The following is a 13,667-nucleotide window of genomic DNA, read 5'->3' as shown; positions in this document are numbered from 1 at the left end:
TCAACCATTTCCAGCATAAAAAACTTTAGAAACTGGATTTGGAATAATTATAAGATTTACTTCATGGCCTTTTCCATATTTAATGTATTTTTTAATATTTATTGTGAGGTTGTGAGAATCCTGCAGCTCCTGCCTGTAACAAATCATTTCTCTTTTGGCTTGATTATGAAATATTATTAAAGTCAGGAGATTAAATCTGGTTTACAATGAGTGAAAAATTCATTAAATACATAGAAAACCTGCAGAACAACTGATCAATATATATATTTATTAGATATTAGGGCTGCAACTACTGATTGTTTTAGTAACTGATTATTTTGATGATAAATGGATAAAAAATGTATCATATTCTGCAGATATTGCATTGAACCTTCAGATACACAATTTTAGAAACTTAAATAAATAATTAAATTCATTTTTTTAAATAAAAAAATAAACATTTTGTTGCCTAAAATTCACACTTGATCATTTGTAGTAAAGGATGGATCTAAAACTACACACCATGAAGAAGACTACTTCCTGTCTCCTTCTTCGTGGTTTCGGCCAGGAGTAACATCCGGGTGTTGATCACGTGACTCGTGTGACAGAAAGGCGTGTTTCCGAATTACATTCATTTCTATATGGGGTGGGGTGGGACACTTCATCCTTTGATATAAAAAACGTGAGTTTTTCTCTTTTTCTAATTGTAAAGTTTCCATGAATTTATTTGCGTCATTTCAGTTTGCGCAGTTCCACGTTGATGAAAGCGCAGCTTCCATTTTAATGACTTATTGTTTGATAATAAGTCAAACAATAAGTTTGACTTATTATTTAATTTGCCATTAAACCAGTTTATGGTTTAATGGCAAATTACGATGTGGACAAAGATTTGCGCACATTGGTAGAGGAACCGCAGTTATTGCGGGTTAGAACCCGCCCAGAACCGGCCCGCTGCGCAGCGTGGGAGTGGGCGGCTGGGTGGGCGGGAGTCCACTCAGCTGTGGACTCTCCACTCCACTCCACGGTGATGTAACAGGAAGCAGTGGGCTGACTTCCAACCTCAAGCTGAAGCCGCCGGAGCTCCGCGCAGAGCCACCGCAGATTCGAACCGAGCCGAACCGGACCGGACCGGAGGAGCGTGATCGGATCCGAACCCGCCGCGGATTCGCCGTGACCGGTAAGGAAGCTGGAATGGGTCGGGCTTTGTTGAGGTTTGATCCCCTGCTGGCGGCGGTACCAGTCCGGTTGGATCTCCAGTTCCGCTGATACAAACAGGAAAAGGTTCGGGTTTTTATTCTGGACCTGGATCCGTCCTGGTTCTGGTTCTGCAGTCAGGAGAAAATCCGCGGATTGAGGCGCGGATTTTCTAAAACCTTCCATTGATTGTCTGCTGGTGCTGAGTCAGCAGAACCGCCGAACCCGACCGAGCGCGTCCAGAATCTCCCGGTCCGGCCATCAGCGGACCGCTCGGTCCGGTTAGTTACGTAACCATCCAGAGCCGGAGCTGCTGCCTGGGTGATGAAGAGGAGCAAATGATGATGATGATGATGATGATGATGATGATGATGATGATGATGATGATGATGATGATGATGATGATGATGATGATGATGATGATGTTATGGTGGAGGTTCTGGTCAAACTGGACCTGCGGTCTGGTTCTGGTCCGGATGTCAGAACCGCTGAAAACCGAACAGGTTAAAGATGAGGAGTAAAAAAAACAACAGAAATGTTTCAAATGATTGATCCTGATAAATAAATGTGGTTAGAAAACTAAAGTTCAGTTTATAAACTAAATATTTATATCTCAGCTAAGATTCTAAATATGTACGCAGATATTTATATAAACATTTATAAATGTTTTCATTTATAAATATTTTTGCTCAGAGAATTAAAAATATTAAAATCCAAACAATGAAGCTTCTGCTTTAAATATTTAGTTCAAAAGCTAAATATTTAACTCCAATCTAAATATTTAGTTAGGAAACAAAATATTTAGCTTAACTAAACATATTAGCTTAGAAGCTAAATATTTAAATTTGTCTACATTTTTAGTAGTTAACTTGTTTCTAAATGGATGAAAAATGAGTTTTATTTCTCTTATAAGAAACTAAATAATCCAGATTACTGCTCTTAGTTTTTCGTGGCGTATTTTTTAAGACTCCAGTGATAATCTGGAGCCGATGCTTCCTGGATTTTTATAATCCGTGACCTTTAACCCCGTAGCGTGGCTGATGTTTTATATCCAGTGTTGACAAAGCGGCTGGTGAATGAGGGCCTGATGGCGGCGGCCATGTTTCCTAAATATCTGCCATCTTTGATCGTATGCAGGTGATAAATTTGAGCTTTTACTGGTCAGTGTTTATCGTTTTCTCAAATCTGTCGTTTCTATTTTTCAAAATGATGCTTCACTTTCATGAAATAATCCAGATTAATCCGCTTTGGCTGTAAACTGGTGCAAATAAACCGAAAAGTTGTGAAAACTCAGTATTTTAATGGGAAACTGCTGATTAATAATAATATTAATTATCAAGCTGCTGAACTTTGTTCATTTAGTTTATTTAATAATTTTATTAATTTTGGTTAAATAATCTGAGCGTAAATGCGACACTGAAGACTGTTTAGGTTTTGAAAGCTACAGCGGATACGAACAACAGACTGAAGCTGACGGAGCAGAAAAAAACCCTGTAACCATAGCAACCGACCGCTAATCCAAAAGAAGAAATTCAGCAGCATTTAAACATGGCTGCTGCTGAGCACTTCCTTGTTTACACTGTAAAAACTGGTGGTTTGTCTTCGTCAGATCCATGTTTGTTTTGAAACATGGTTTATTTGATCCTTTGATCTTTTATTTTATAAAACATCAGATTCTCAGAATTGTGGAAAACGCAGCGACACGCTAAAGATCAGCAACAACAGTTCACGATTCTATAAATTATTCAAAAAACCCGACGGGTTGCAGAATCTTTAAGAGAAAAAGTTGAACTACAAAGACAAACTGTTTGGAAAGCAGCCAATCAAGAAGCTCCATTTACTTTCCTTGGCACCGATTGGCTGAAAGCTGAGATAAAGGAAACTGCAGATGCCAGCTTCTGTGGTTGAGCTAAGACATTTGTATCGATGCGTTTTAAAGTACATTTGGTGTTTGAATATTAAGATATGAATTCAAACCTTTAGGGGGAATCTTTGATATTTCAGTCAATAATTAATGTTTATTTGTGCAGCATATTTTTAGCAACACGGCAGTTCAAAGTGCATAGTAATATTTTATAGTAACATAGTAATGTTTTATAGTAACATAGTAATGTTTTATTATAAAATTTATTTTAGGTTTTTGTGAAAGTTATTTGCTGGTCTCTGCTGTCCCTCATAAACACTGAAGGTTTATTGTTAATAAAATAAAAATAACTGCAATCAAATGTACAAAAAGGATATGAACATGAATCTACTCTGAAAAATGCAAAAATAAAAATATAATTTTTTTTTATAATTCAAATTTTTGTATTATATCTAACATTTCTTGTCAGTAATTATTATAAAATGTACTTCAAAATAATTTATTGGAATGTTACTTCCTATTCTCATTATTTTTTTTGATTGGCTGCCAGTCAATTTATCAATTTATCAAGCTAGCACAGCTAGCGTAGTTAGCGTAGCTCAAAATAGAAAAGTTTCTAGGAACAAAGAGTGAGAGACGCGTTCAGCAGCTGTTCTGAGGAAAACACATCTGCAAGAAATCTAAACAGAGTCAGAAAGTAAGAGTTAGCATTTATGCTAAAGTAATAGTAACAATAATCACTTAATAAAGAATAAAAGTAAGAAAAATCCATGAAAGGTTTAGTCAACTCTTTAACTAAACAGTGAAGTAACACATAATTTTTCTGAAAAGGCCTAAATGTGCCTTTAGTTTCTGGTTTTGCTCTAAAGTTAAAATATTTTCCATATTGTATTTTGTGCTGCATCCTGTCCGTTTCCCCGCCGACATCATGGGGAAGTCATCGTGTATCATCTGCCTCACGGCCTGCGGTCGCCTCTGGATTCAGTTTCATGGATGTGAAACCTTTTGAAATGTTTTATTCCTCTCATGCATAACAAAGAATAAAGGCTGGTTCCCGCCGACCCGGTTCTGGTTCTGATGTGGTCGACGTCGTCCTGGTTCTGGGTCCAGGGAACACTTTGAAGATAATTTAGTTTTTATCTTCAAACAGATGAGTCTGAGTGTTTTTACCGTCTTTGGGTAATTTTAGCAGGAAGTTTGAAGGTTTATGTTTTTGTTTTCAGTCGGATGTCGTTAGCAGATTATTTCACTTGGAACATTTTTCAATGTTACAACTGAAATAATCTGCCAGTGAAATGAGAACCTTTCCATTTAAATAGTTTAAAACAAGTTCTTGATGAAAAGTTAGTTGTAAGTTTGTTTTGTCTTAAATGTACAAAGAGATTTGCACTAGAAACCAGAACAAAGATGCTCTATGATTCTGTGCAGCACACCTCAGGTTTTACATTTAAACTCTATTTTTGCTTTTTTTGGTAAGTGATAAAAATGCAGGGCTGCACAGTGGTGCAGTTGGTAGAGCTGTTGCCTTGCAGCAAGAAGGTCCTGGGTTCGATTCCCGGCCCGGGGTCTTTCTGCATGGAGTTTGCATGTTCTCCCTGTGCATGGTGGGTTCTCTCCGGGTTCTCCGGTTTCCTCCCACAGTCCAAAAACATGACTGTCAGGTTAATTGGTCTCTCTAAATTCTCCCTAGGTGTGAGTGTGTGTGTGAATGGTTGTGTGTCCTGTGTGTCTTTGTGTTGCCCTGCGACAGACTGGCGACCTGTCCAGGGTGACCCCGCCTCTCGCCAGGAATGCAGCTGGAGAGGAACCAGCAACCCTCCTGAACCCATTAGGAATGAAGGGTGAACAGAAAATGGATGGATGGATAAAAATGCTGTGATTTTCATTTGAACCAGGAGGTTTTAAATTAGTGTTTAAAACCAGATGTGGATTTCTTAAACTGCTAATAATCATCATTTATGCAGAGAAAATTATGCTAAAGTTTCCAGATTTATTATCTGATCATCTCTGTTCCAGATCTGAGAGTAAAACCTGACTGCTATACATGAAAGAAATCAACAAATTTTCAAATGGAAAAACCTAAAATTTCCAAATAATTAATTTTTGAAAGTTGGAGGTCATGCTGAACTTTTTCATTATTTTGACAAAAAGAATCCCATCATACTGTAGCAGATCTTTCTTTAATCCTGGAAATGTTCTTCAGGTGATAAAAGGCCGACTTTGTAACCATCTCTATGTAGTTCTGAAGGTTAAGGTCAAAGTTCATCACTACTCCCAGATTTCAGGCCTGATAATGAAATTAAATGATTCCACTTAAAATATGAACAAAATGTTGTTTCCTCTGAGAGTTTCTCTCTGAGTAAAGTTGGAAATGTCTCCACCAAGTGGTCGGTGGTGAGAATTGCAATCCGTCAAAATGACGGTTTTCTTCAGATTTTTCTGTCATTGTTTTAAAAAATCCAGTCAAAGTTGGAAATATCAGGATTAATCATTTAGTGATTAACTTTGTTTCTTTTTTTGAGTTTCATTGCGTAACTTTGAGTTTTTCCACCAAAGTGACTCCATAGCTGATTCTATAAACCTAGAAATAAATTATTTTCTTTGTCCCGGTTTCTACTGAAGCTCAGAACTGAAGGCAGATTATTGTGTTTTCCAGACGTTGTTTCATGGATCTGATTTATAACCAGCCTGTTTGTCTAAACTGTGTCGTCGTTGTTCCCGTATTTTTTTCTTCTGTTTTTCGTATTTCTTTCTCTTCGTTTGATTCAATAATTCATCAGTGAACTGACAGTAAACAAATGTTCACCTGTTGAGTTAATCGATGGACTGGAGCTGCGATTAAAAGACGACATCTGGTTTCTGTTCAGCAGATCTGAAGCTTTTTCTGTTTGAGAAGATCAGAGAAAATATTCCCACTTCAGAATATTAATAAGGAATAAATTAATAAATCATTAATAGAGAAATGCTACACGAAGTAAAAGCTTGTGATTTAGACTTTATTTTTTTACACACAATCAATTAAGCGTACGCACCACTGCAAGTAACGTTTTTGTGATTAGCTAAACGCGCTAAATGAAAAATTAGCTTCCCTATTAGCAAAATTAGCCTAATAGCGGAAGCGTGCCCACCTCTGCTCTCTAAGGTAAGATCAACAGTCCAAGTTTTAGCTTTAGCTTTGGGGACTGTAAACATGTCGTCACCATGAATAAAAATTCTTCTGACGATAAAAAGGAATTCATGAAAATGTTGAACAGTTGGAGAATTTTAGCTCCATTTTTCTTTGATGAATCGCTGAAACAGATCCTCTCCCTCTGTCCTCCTACATCAAAGCTTTTATTAGCCGGAGTCATTTCTACAATTTTGTTTTTGCAGTGTCTCAGGCTCTCAGTCGGATGTCGGGCTTCCTGTCGGCCGGTTTGTCCAGAGTTATTTTCGTCCCGGCGCTGTCCGAAGGGAATCGGGGCGTCCGCAGCTGACCGGGTTCAGCTGCTGAAAGAGTTATGAAGGAGTGAAAATGGAGCCATGTTGGAGTATTTCAGAGCTGATCTGGATTTTCTCCACCAGTTCGAACTGCTGAATCCGCTCTGCACCTGCAGAACGAGGTTTTATTTTTAACCTGGATATTTTTAACGAAGTATTTGTGCTATTTTTTCCTTTGCGCAGAGCAGAGGGTCATCTTTCTGGGAAGACCCTGTTGTAACCTCAGGACAGCCGTCCTGTTCTGCAGCTTCAGTCAACACCTCAAACTGCACCTTAATAATCTGGATTAACGGGGCGTGCTCCGGTGGCATAGAGGTTAGCGCGCCCCACACTTGGAGGCCCTCAGTCCTCGATGTGGCCGTCGCGGGTTCGATTCCCGGACCCGATGACATTTGCCGCATGTCTTTCCCCCTCTCCTTACCCCCTTCCTGTCAGCCTACTGTTGAATAAGGGACACTAGAGCCCACAAAAAGACCCCCTGGTGGGGAGAAAGAAAAATAATAATAATCTGGATTATCTCTGAGTTCCAGATTTAAATCTGATATTTGGAGCAATTCAAATACAAATTTACCAATAAGCTCCAGACTAATTATTTGGATTGAAGCTAAATGTTTTATCTACAAATGAAATAATTATCTAGATCAGAGCAACTAAATATTTAGTCTGGAGCTAAATGTTTAATTTACCAACTAAATAGTTAGTTTGCTAATTAATCATCTTTTCCCTCATGAAAGAAAATGAGTCTCATGGAAACTCCAGTCAGATTAAGCTACGTGTCTCTGGAGTATTTGTGTGAAACGCCGGGAGCCCGATGAGAACCTCTGAGGGCCACTTGAAATCCGTCCACAGGACGGATGAGTCAGGAACTCGTGTTTATGTTTCACTTTAATACAAATGAGTCCGGCACTAATTTACCCATCCAGCTGGGAAAGATAATCCTCTGCTAGTCATAACTCAGAGCACCTTTGACCTCCACCAGTTGCCTTGTGGTTTTGTATTTTCACTGGGCTGCCAGTAGCCGAGACGAGACAGCGTGATGCTTCAATAAGCCAACTGGACTTTCTCTGTGGTTTCAAACGGGAGAGAGAGAAGGAGGAAACCTTCACCAGCGTCTCTCCGCCCGGATTTCTAATCCAGATAAAGATGGAAAGAGGAGCAGCAGAGCTAGCTAACAGCAGAGCTAGCTAGCAGCAGAGCTAGCTAACAGCAGAACTAGCTAACAGCAGAACTAGCTAACAGCAGAGCTAGCAGCAGTGCTAGCTAACATCTGATAGATTAATTCAGGGCATGGTTCTGTTAGCTCGTTGCACAACAAATTTTTAATTTAGCGCTGTGCTAACTTTGGAAACGTTTAGCATGTTGGGGAGAATTCGACTTAAGATTTCTTGAAATAGTTAGAGTTTATATCCATGCTCTTATTGTGAAGTGGATGAAGTCTGTTTATGTAGCAGTTCCAGTTTAGCATTAGCTTATGCTAAGTAGCTTGTTGTTGTGTAGCGCTTTAGTGGTAGGGGAACCGATGTTTATGATTTGTGCTTTTAGGTTAGCTGCAAACTTTTTAGCTAGTGTTGCCCACCAATGGCATTAGCTTCTGCTCCATACTGTGTTGGTGTAGCGCTTCAGCATTAGCGTAGTTAACGTTTATTATTAGTGTTTTTGAGTTAGCACTGCTAATTTTTGGCCCAAATCCAAATTAGCTGCTCATTCATTCATAACTTCTTTATTTTCGCTCAAAGTTTGAACAAATTTTCAAATTTCAAGTTTTTAATCAGAATTAACATTTAAACTGCAGCCATCTTGTAATAAAACCTACTTTGATGCAGCTGGAAACGTTAAAAACACGTTGCAGATTGAAATTGAGGAGAAGTTCTGCAGGTCTTCAGTGTTTCCTTCTGCCGTTCTGCTCATCAACGTTTAATTTTAGCTTGGAGTAAAAAAACGGACCGAGGCGGTTCTGACCCGGAACATGGCCACCGGAACAAATTCACAGTGACAGGTTCTTCCAATATTCATGTCGTTCTGGGATTCCTGTTTCTGTCTCTGAGGCTTCAGGGACAAAGTGAACATCAGGAGCAGCGCTGTCCAAAGTGCGGCTCAGGGGCCATTTGTGGCCCTTGGACTGATTTTGTGTGGCCCCCCAGCTGCAATGCAAAGATTATACAAATTTGTCCAGAAGATGCAGAAGGAGAATTTTAATTTGTAATCAGGGAAAAATTTGGAGAAACTTTCACTGAAAGCCAACTTTGTTGCTCCAAAATCAGCTTTTATTTTTTTATGAAAATCGACTAAATATAACAAACGTTTTGAATCAAAGTGACCAAAATCCTGTTCTGGTCACTGGAAATAAATTTTAAAAAGAACTGAAAACTAGATGATTTTATTTTAGTACAGCAAACATGCAAAATCTGCTACGACGTGTTGGGGTCATTGTAGAAAAAACAAACAAGAAGAAGAAGAAGAAGAAGAAGAAGAAGAAACACATTACTGCCTAAGAATTTGAGAGTAACAGAAATGTTCTACTAGTGAACGGATCCTGTGCTGGATCGGGTCAGTGAACGGATCCTGTGCTGGATCGGGTCAGTGAACGGATCCTGCCAGGCTGCCAGGCTGTGGGTCTGATGACTTTGGTATCTTTTTATTGTCTGCCTGTAAAGCTGGAAAACAGTCGCCTCCCTCTGCTGCGTATGTTGGGGAGAATCGGGTTCTTGTTGCGTTTTCCCACAGATTGACCGTATTTTTCCATTTTCTGGTTCCCAGCCGTCGGTCGCTGCCCTGTCGCTCCATCCACTGCGACGCTGCACTGCAGTTTATAACCGTGAGCTGAAGGAATGTGAACTTATGTTATGGGAAATGTTTTGTCAGACGACCGGCATGATCAGACTCGGGCCTCCATACTGACGGTGGGAGTCTCATTGGATCCGTGTTTAGAAGAGCAGGAAGCTCAGCGGACAGGAACGTCTTCCTTCCTTCCAGGCAACAGAAACACATTTCCACTTTGTTGGTTTGTGAAAAACAAAACACAAAGAGTTGCTACAGCATCTGAAGCTCAGTTTAGCAAATGAAACATTTTAGCTACAAGTGATTTCATTGTTTTTCCTTTTGTTGCTGATTTTATTTAGATATTGATGCCTAAACTGAGGCAGAAATCCAGACTGAATCCCTGATAAATGCAGGATTACATTTTAAATGCTTATTATGCAGAATCCCATTTTTTTTAGAGTTCTGCTCTCTCCTGAAGCTGGTCAGTTAGTCAGGCTGTCTGCTCCAGTAGAGCCCTTAGTCAGCCATTAGAAGTTTAACAGCAGAGTGAAGGGTGCACTGTAAAACTGACTGCCTCCGTTGGTTAAACAAACATATTTTATCTTGTAAATTCCACTTTATATGTAGGACAAAGAATTGGCTAGAAGATTTTTTAAATTACAAGAGTAAAGTTGAAATAATACGATAAAAACGTAATAATAATGTGAGAAGTTACGATATTACTGGAATAAAGTTGAAATAATGAGGATAAAGTCGTAAAAATTAGCATATCCTTGAGTAGCATACCACATTACCTGCTAGTCTTTCTGTTAGCTTCACTGATTAGCTTTTACCCTGACTGGTTGTTAGCTTTACTTTGGGTTGCTGTTAGTCTCTTCATAGATATTAGCTTGACTCTGATTAGCTGCTAGCTTTACAATGAGCTATTAGCTTCAGCCCTATTTGTAAGACTGAACACTTTTTCTGTTGTTTTTTTCTACTGGGACCAAATGGAAGCTGTCGCGATATTATTATGCTTGTTTTTTAATCACTTGTCCCCTTACCCTAAGTGATATCTGCATTCACAAAGTGAAATCAATAATACTGTAAACTTTATGGAAAAAGGCAGAAGTTGGATTCCTTTCGCCACCCAGAGACGGTTGCGTCCTGTGGGAGTAGCTGCTAGCTTTGCAGCTGCTAGCTTTGCAGCTGCTAGCTTTGCAGCTGCTAGCTTTGCAGCTGCTAGCTTTGCAGCTGCTAGCTTTGCAGCTGCAAGCTAGTAATGGTGGGATTACGATAAGGACGGCAGGCATCTGGCAGCAGGTGAAAAGACGGCAGATGTTGTACAGACCTTGGACAACGCTGTGCATGCGAGCAGATGTAATGGGTGATGATGTCATCTCCTGTGTCTAGCCTACATGGCTAACCACCCAGGTGAATCTCTCTAAGGGACTCCAGATTAAACGGGCCACCCACAGTCCAGGCGGCTCTCGCAGATCAATGATGGAGCTGTTGTTCTTCAGTGGAGGTCAGACTTTCAGTTTTCAGCTGTGGCTGGGGAATAAAAAGTATGACATAGTGGAATAAAAATGTTCTGCTCAGATGCGACTATTGTTACAAAAAACTACGTGGAGCAAAACAAACATCTGACCCTGAACTCAGCACAGAGGTGGCAGCAGGTTTCAGCAAGTAAAATTTAAGACATTTTAAGACATTTTAATGTATCGCTGAATGAAATTTAAGACTGAAAAGTCTGGCAAATATAGATATAGCTGCTAATTTATGTGGCTAGCTAGCATGTTAGCAGCTACCAAACAGTAGCTTCAGCCGCCTCAAGTTACAGAACGCTACGAAGATGTTTGTACACGACACAAACTTTTACCTGATAGAAAAGTCTCACAAAAACAACAACAAAAAAACAGATTAAAGTCCTGAAACGACAATATTTAAGACTAACATATGTAAGGCCGACTATTTAGATTCATTTAAGAGGGTTTACACACCTTACTGTCCGGGAGACTTGATTTGATTGAACAAAGTTGCAACATTTGTTCTATTTTCAGCTGTTGTTCCCCTCCTCGCCTGGGGGGGCGCTGGACCAAGAACCACTGAAGGAAACGACTCAAAAACCTCTTAAGAAAACACTGAGTGCTACTTCCTTCTTCATGAGCAACAAGCGCCTAGCTTAGCAGTGTAGCAGTTAGCCTGTCTCTTAGTAGCTGTTGTTGTTAGCTGGACTCTGATTAGCTGCTACATTTACTATGAGAAGCTGCTAACAGCTATGATTGTTTCTTGTAGCTTCTAATTAGCAGGTAGTTAGTGACTTTAGTTAGCCGCTAGTTTTACTATGAGTTGTAAGCAGTTAGTAGCTTTTAGCTAAGCTCTGCTTAACTTAGCTTTACTCTTTAAGAAAATTCAAATAAATGTTCAAAGTTTATGTCCAGCGGGGTTGAACACAGGAAAATGAATATTTTTTTAAAGATTAAAGACTTTCTAGTTTAACTGCGATGGAAAGTGAACGTCTCTGTTCCTGCAGTCACCAGAGACTCTGGCTTCATCCTGATTGGTTTAACAAACGGGAAATGAAACTGAGCTGCATGAGAAAAACGGATCTAATTTTATTAGATAAATTGACATTAGGCCAATTAGAAGAACTGATCCGCAGCGTTTGCGTTGCCGTCTCTTGACGTCCGCTAGACGGGACTCAAACCAGGATTGGCCAACAAACAGCTGGGGAACTTGGCAGCGCAGGCGCCGTGTGTTTGTGAACATTTTTGTTGTGTATTTCCATTCATGCGTGACGGAGCAGCTGACCTTCTAATGACTGTTTCCAATTTGCAGATCACATCTATGTGATCTACAGCCTCCATCTCTCCCTCTCTGCTGGAGAAAGGCTCTTGTAACGCCGCGCAGCGACCTGGAGGTCAGATCCGTCTGTGATGCATTGTTGGACTAATTACCCCCCACTTGCCTTCGCGTTTATTCTTCTGCGTTCGCCCTGCTGCAGCCAGAGAATTTTGATTTGTTAACCAAACAATGCAAATTGAAGGTAGCTTGCTGCCAAGAATTATAGGTTCAGGAATCTCTGGTTGGCTTGTGTTGCTGGGTTCAGCAGAAACTGTGGGGATGTAGCAGCAGATAGTCGTTGACAGTCTGGAGTCGTTTGAAATGAGAACCAGCTGGCGACCATCAGGTTCATGCTTGGCCCCTCTATACACTGAATATGATATGGTGAGTGAGTGAACAAGGCCTCGCTCATAAAACCCAGCAGCAGATGTTCATCAGGTCACCGTGTTGAGATAGCAACAGCTAGCACCCAACAATATCAGCAAAGTACTTATCTCTGCTCTTCAGGAAGTTTATGTGTTTATGCCGTATTGTTGGAGAATAAAGTTCTATTAATTTCATATTTTATTCAGTTTCAGGTTCACTGTATGTTAGAGTTTTCACTCTTAATAGTCTCAGTTTAATTGGGGACCAAAGTTGCAACATTTGCTATATTTTTAGACGCTGTGATTTTCTTTCTCTTTCACCTCCCTGCCTGTGGGGGCGCTGCACCTAACGCCACTGAAGCAAATGGCACAAAAACCTCCAAAGAAGATCAAGTGCAACTTCCTACTTCACAAAATGCAAACAAAGCTGGAGTCAGATTTTAGCAGTTAGAGGATTTCTGTTTTGTCTTTGACTAAAGATACGCTGTCAGGATGCAGATTTTCCACCATTTTGTTTTTTATTGACAGTATTAGTGTAAGAGCTAATACTGTGAGATTTAAGTGTTCAAATGTTTATTATTTGATTTGCTTACATTGCTATTAAAGTTTTTATTATTTTTTCAGATTGAGGAAATTGATTCTGAACATCTGTTAGCTTGTCACTGATTAGCTGTTAGCTTGGCAATTAATGGATATTAGTTTATCTTTGTTTAGCTTGACTATTTAGAGTCAAGCTATTAACTTTGATTGATTAGCTAGTAGCTTGGCTCTGAATTAGTGTTTTTTCGTTCTGAGTATCTGTTTTCTAGAGTCTAAAAAGCTGTTAGCTTGTCATTGAGTTGCTCTTAGTTTGTTCATGACTTACTATTAGCTTAACCCTGATTAGCTGTTAGCTTGTTTCTGATTAGCTAATCTTCAATGAGCTTAACTTGTCTCTAAATTGCTGTTAGCCTGTCCCAGAGTAGCTGCTAGCTTGACTATAATTAGCTGTTAATTTTTCTCTGTTAAGCTGCTAGCTTTACTTGATTAGCTGTTAGCTTATGTCTGAATATTTACTATGAGTCCCTGGTAGTTTGTCTCTCAGTAGCATTTATGTGTTAGCTTTATGTTGCCTTGATGCTTTTTCCTTCTTTTGGTCGTATTTAGTTGAATTTACACAGATTAGCCTGTAAAGTAGATGTTTCTGTTTGGATTCTGGC

At 39.6% G+C, this 13,667-nt stretch overlaps 1 protein-coding gene across 1 annotated transcript in view; it reads left to right on the top strand.

The window, feature by feature from the left end:
• Positions 1-937: 937 nt before the first annotated feature.
• Positions 938-13,667, top strand: part of calcrla (calcitonin receptor-like a) — a 29,202-nt gene continuing 16,472 nt past the window's right edge. Inside the window, exon 1 of the mRNA XM_044131241.1 lies at positions 938-1,156. The gene's annotated coding sequence lies outside the window, so the exon portion shown is untranslated. The remainder of the gene's footprint in view (positions 1,157-13,667) is intronic.

The sequence above is a fragment of the Gambusia affinis genome, linkage group LG11 (genome assembly GCF_019740435.1).
Source record: "Gambusia affinis linkage group LG11, SWU_Gaff_1.0, whole genome shotgun sequence".
NCBI classification, from domain to species: domain Eukaryota; kingdom Metazoa; phylum Chordata; class Actinopteri; order Cyprinodontiformes; family Poeciliidae; genus Gambusia; species Gambusia affinis.
The sequence above is the reverse complement of the archived record's forward strand: the minus strand, read 5'-3'. Positions and strand labels throughout refer to the sequence as shown.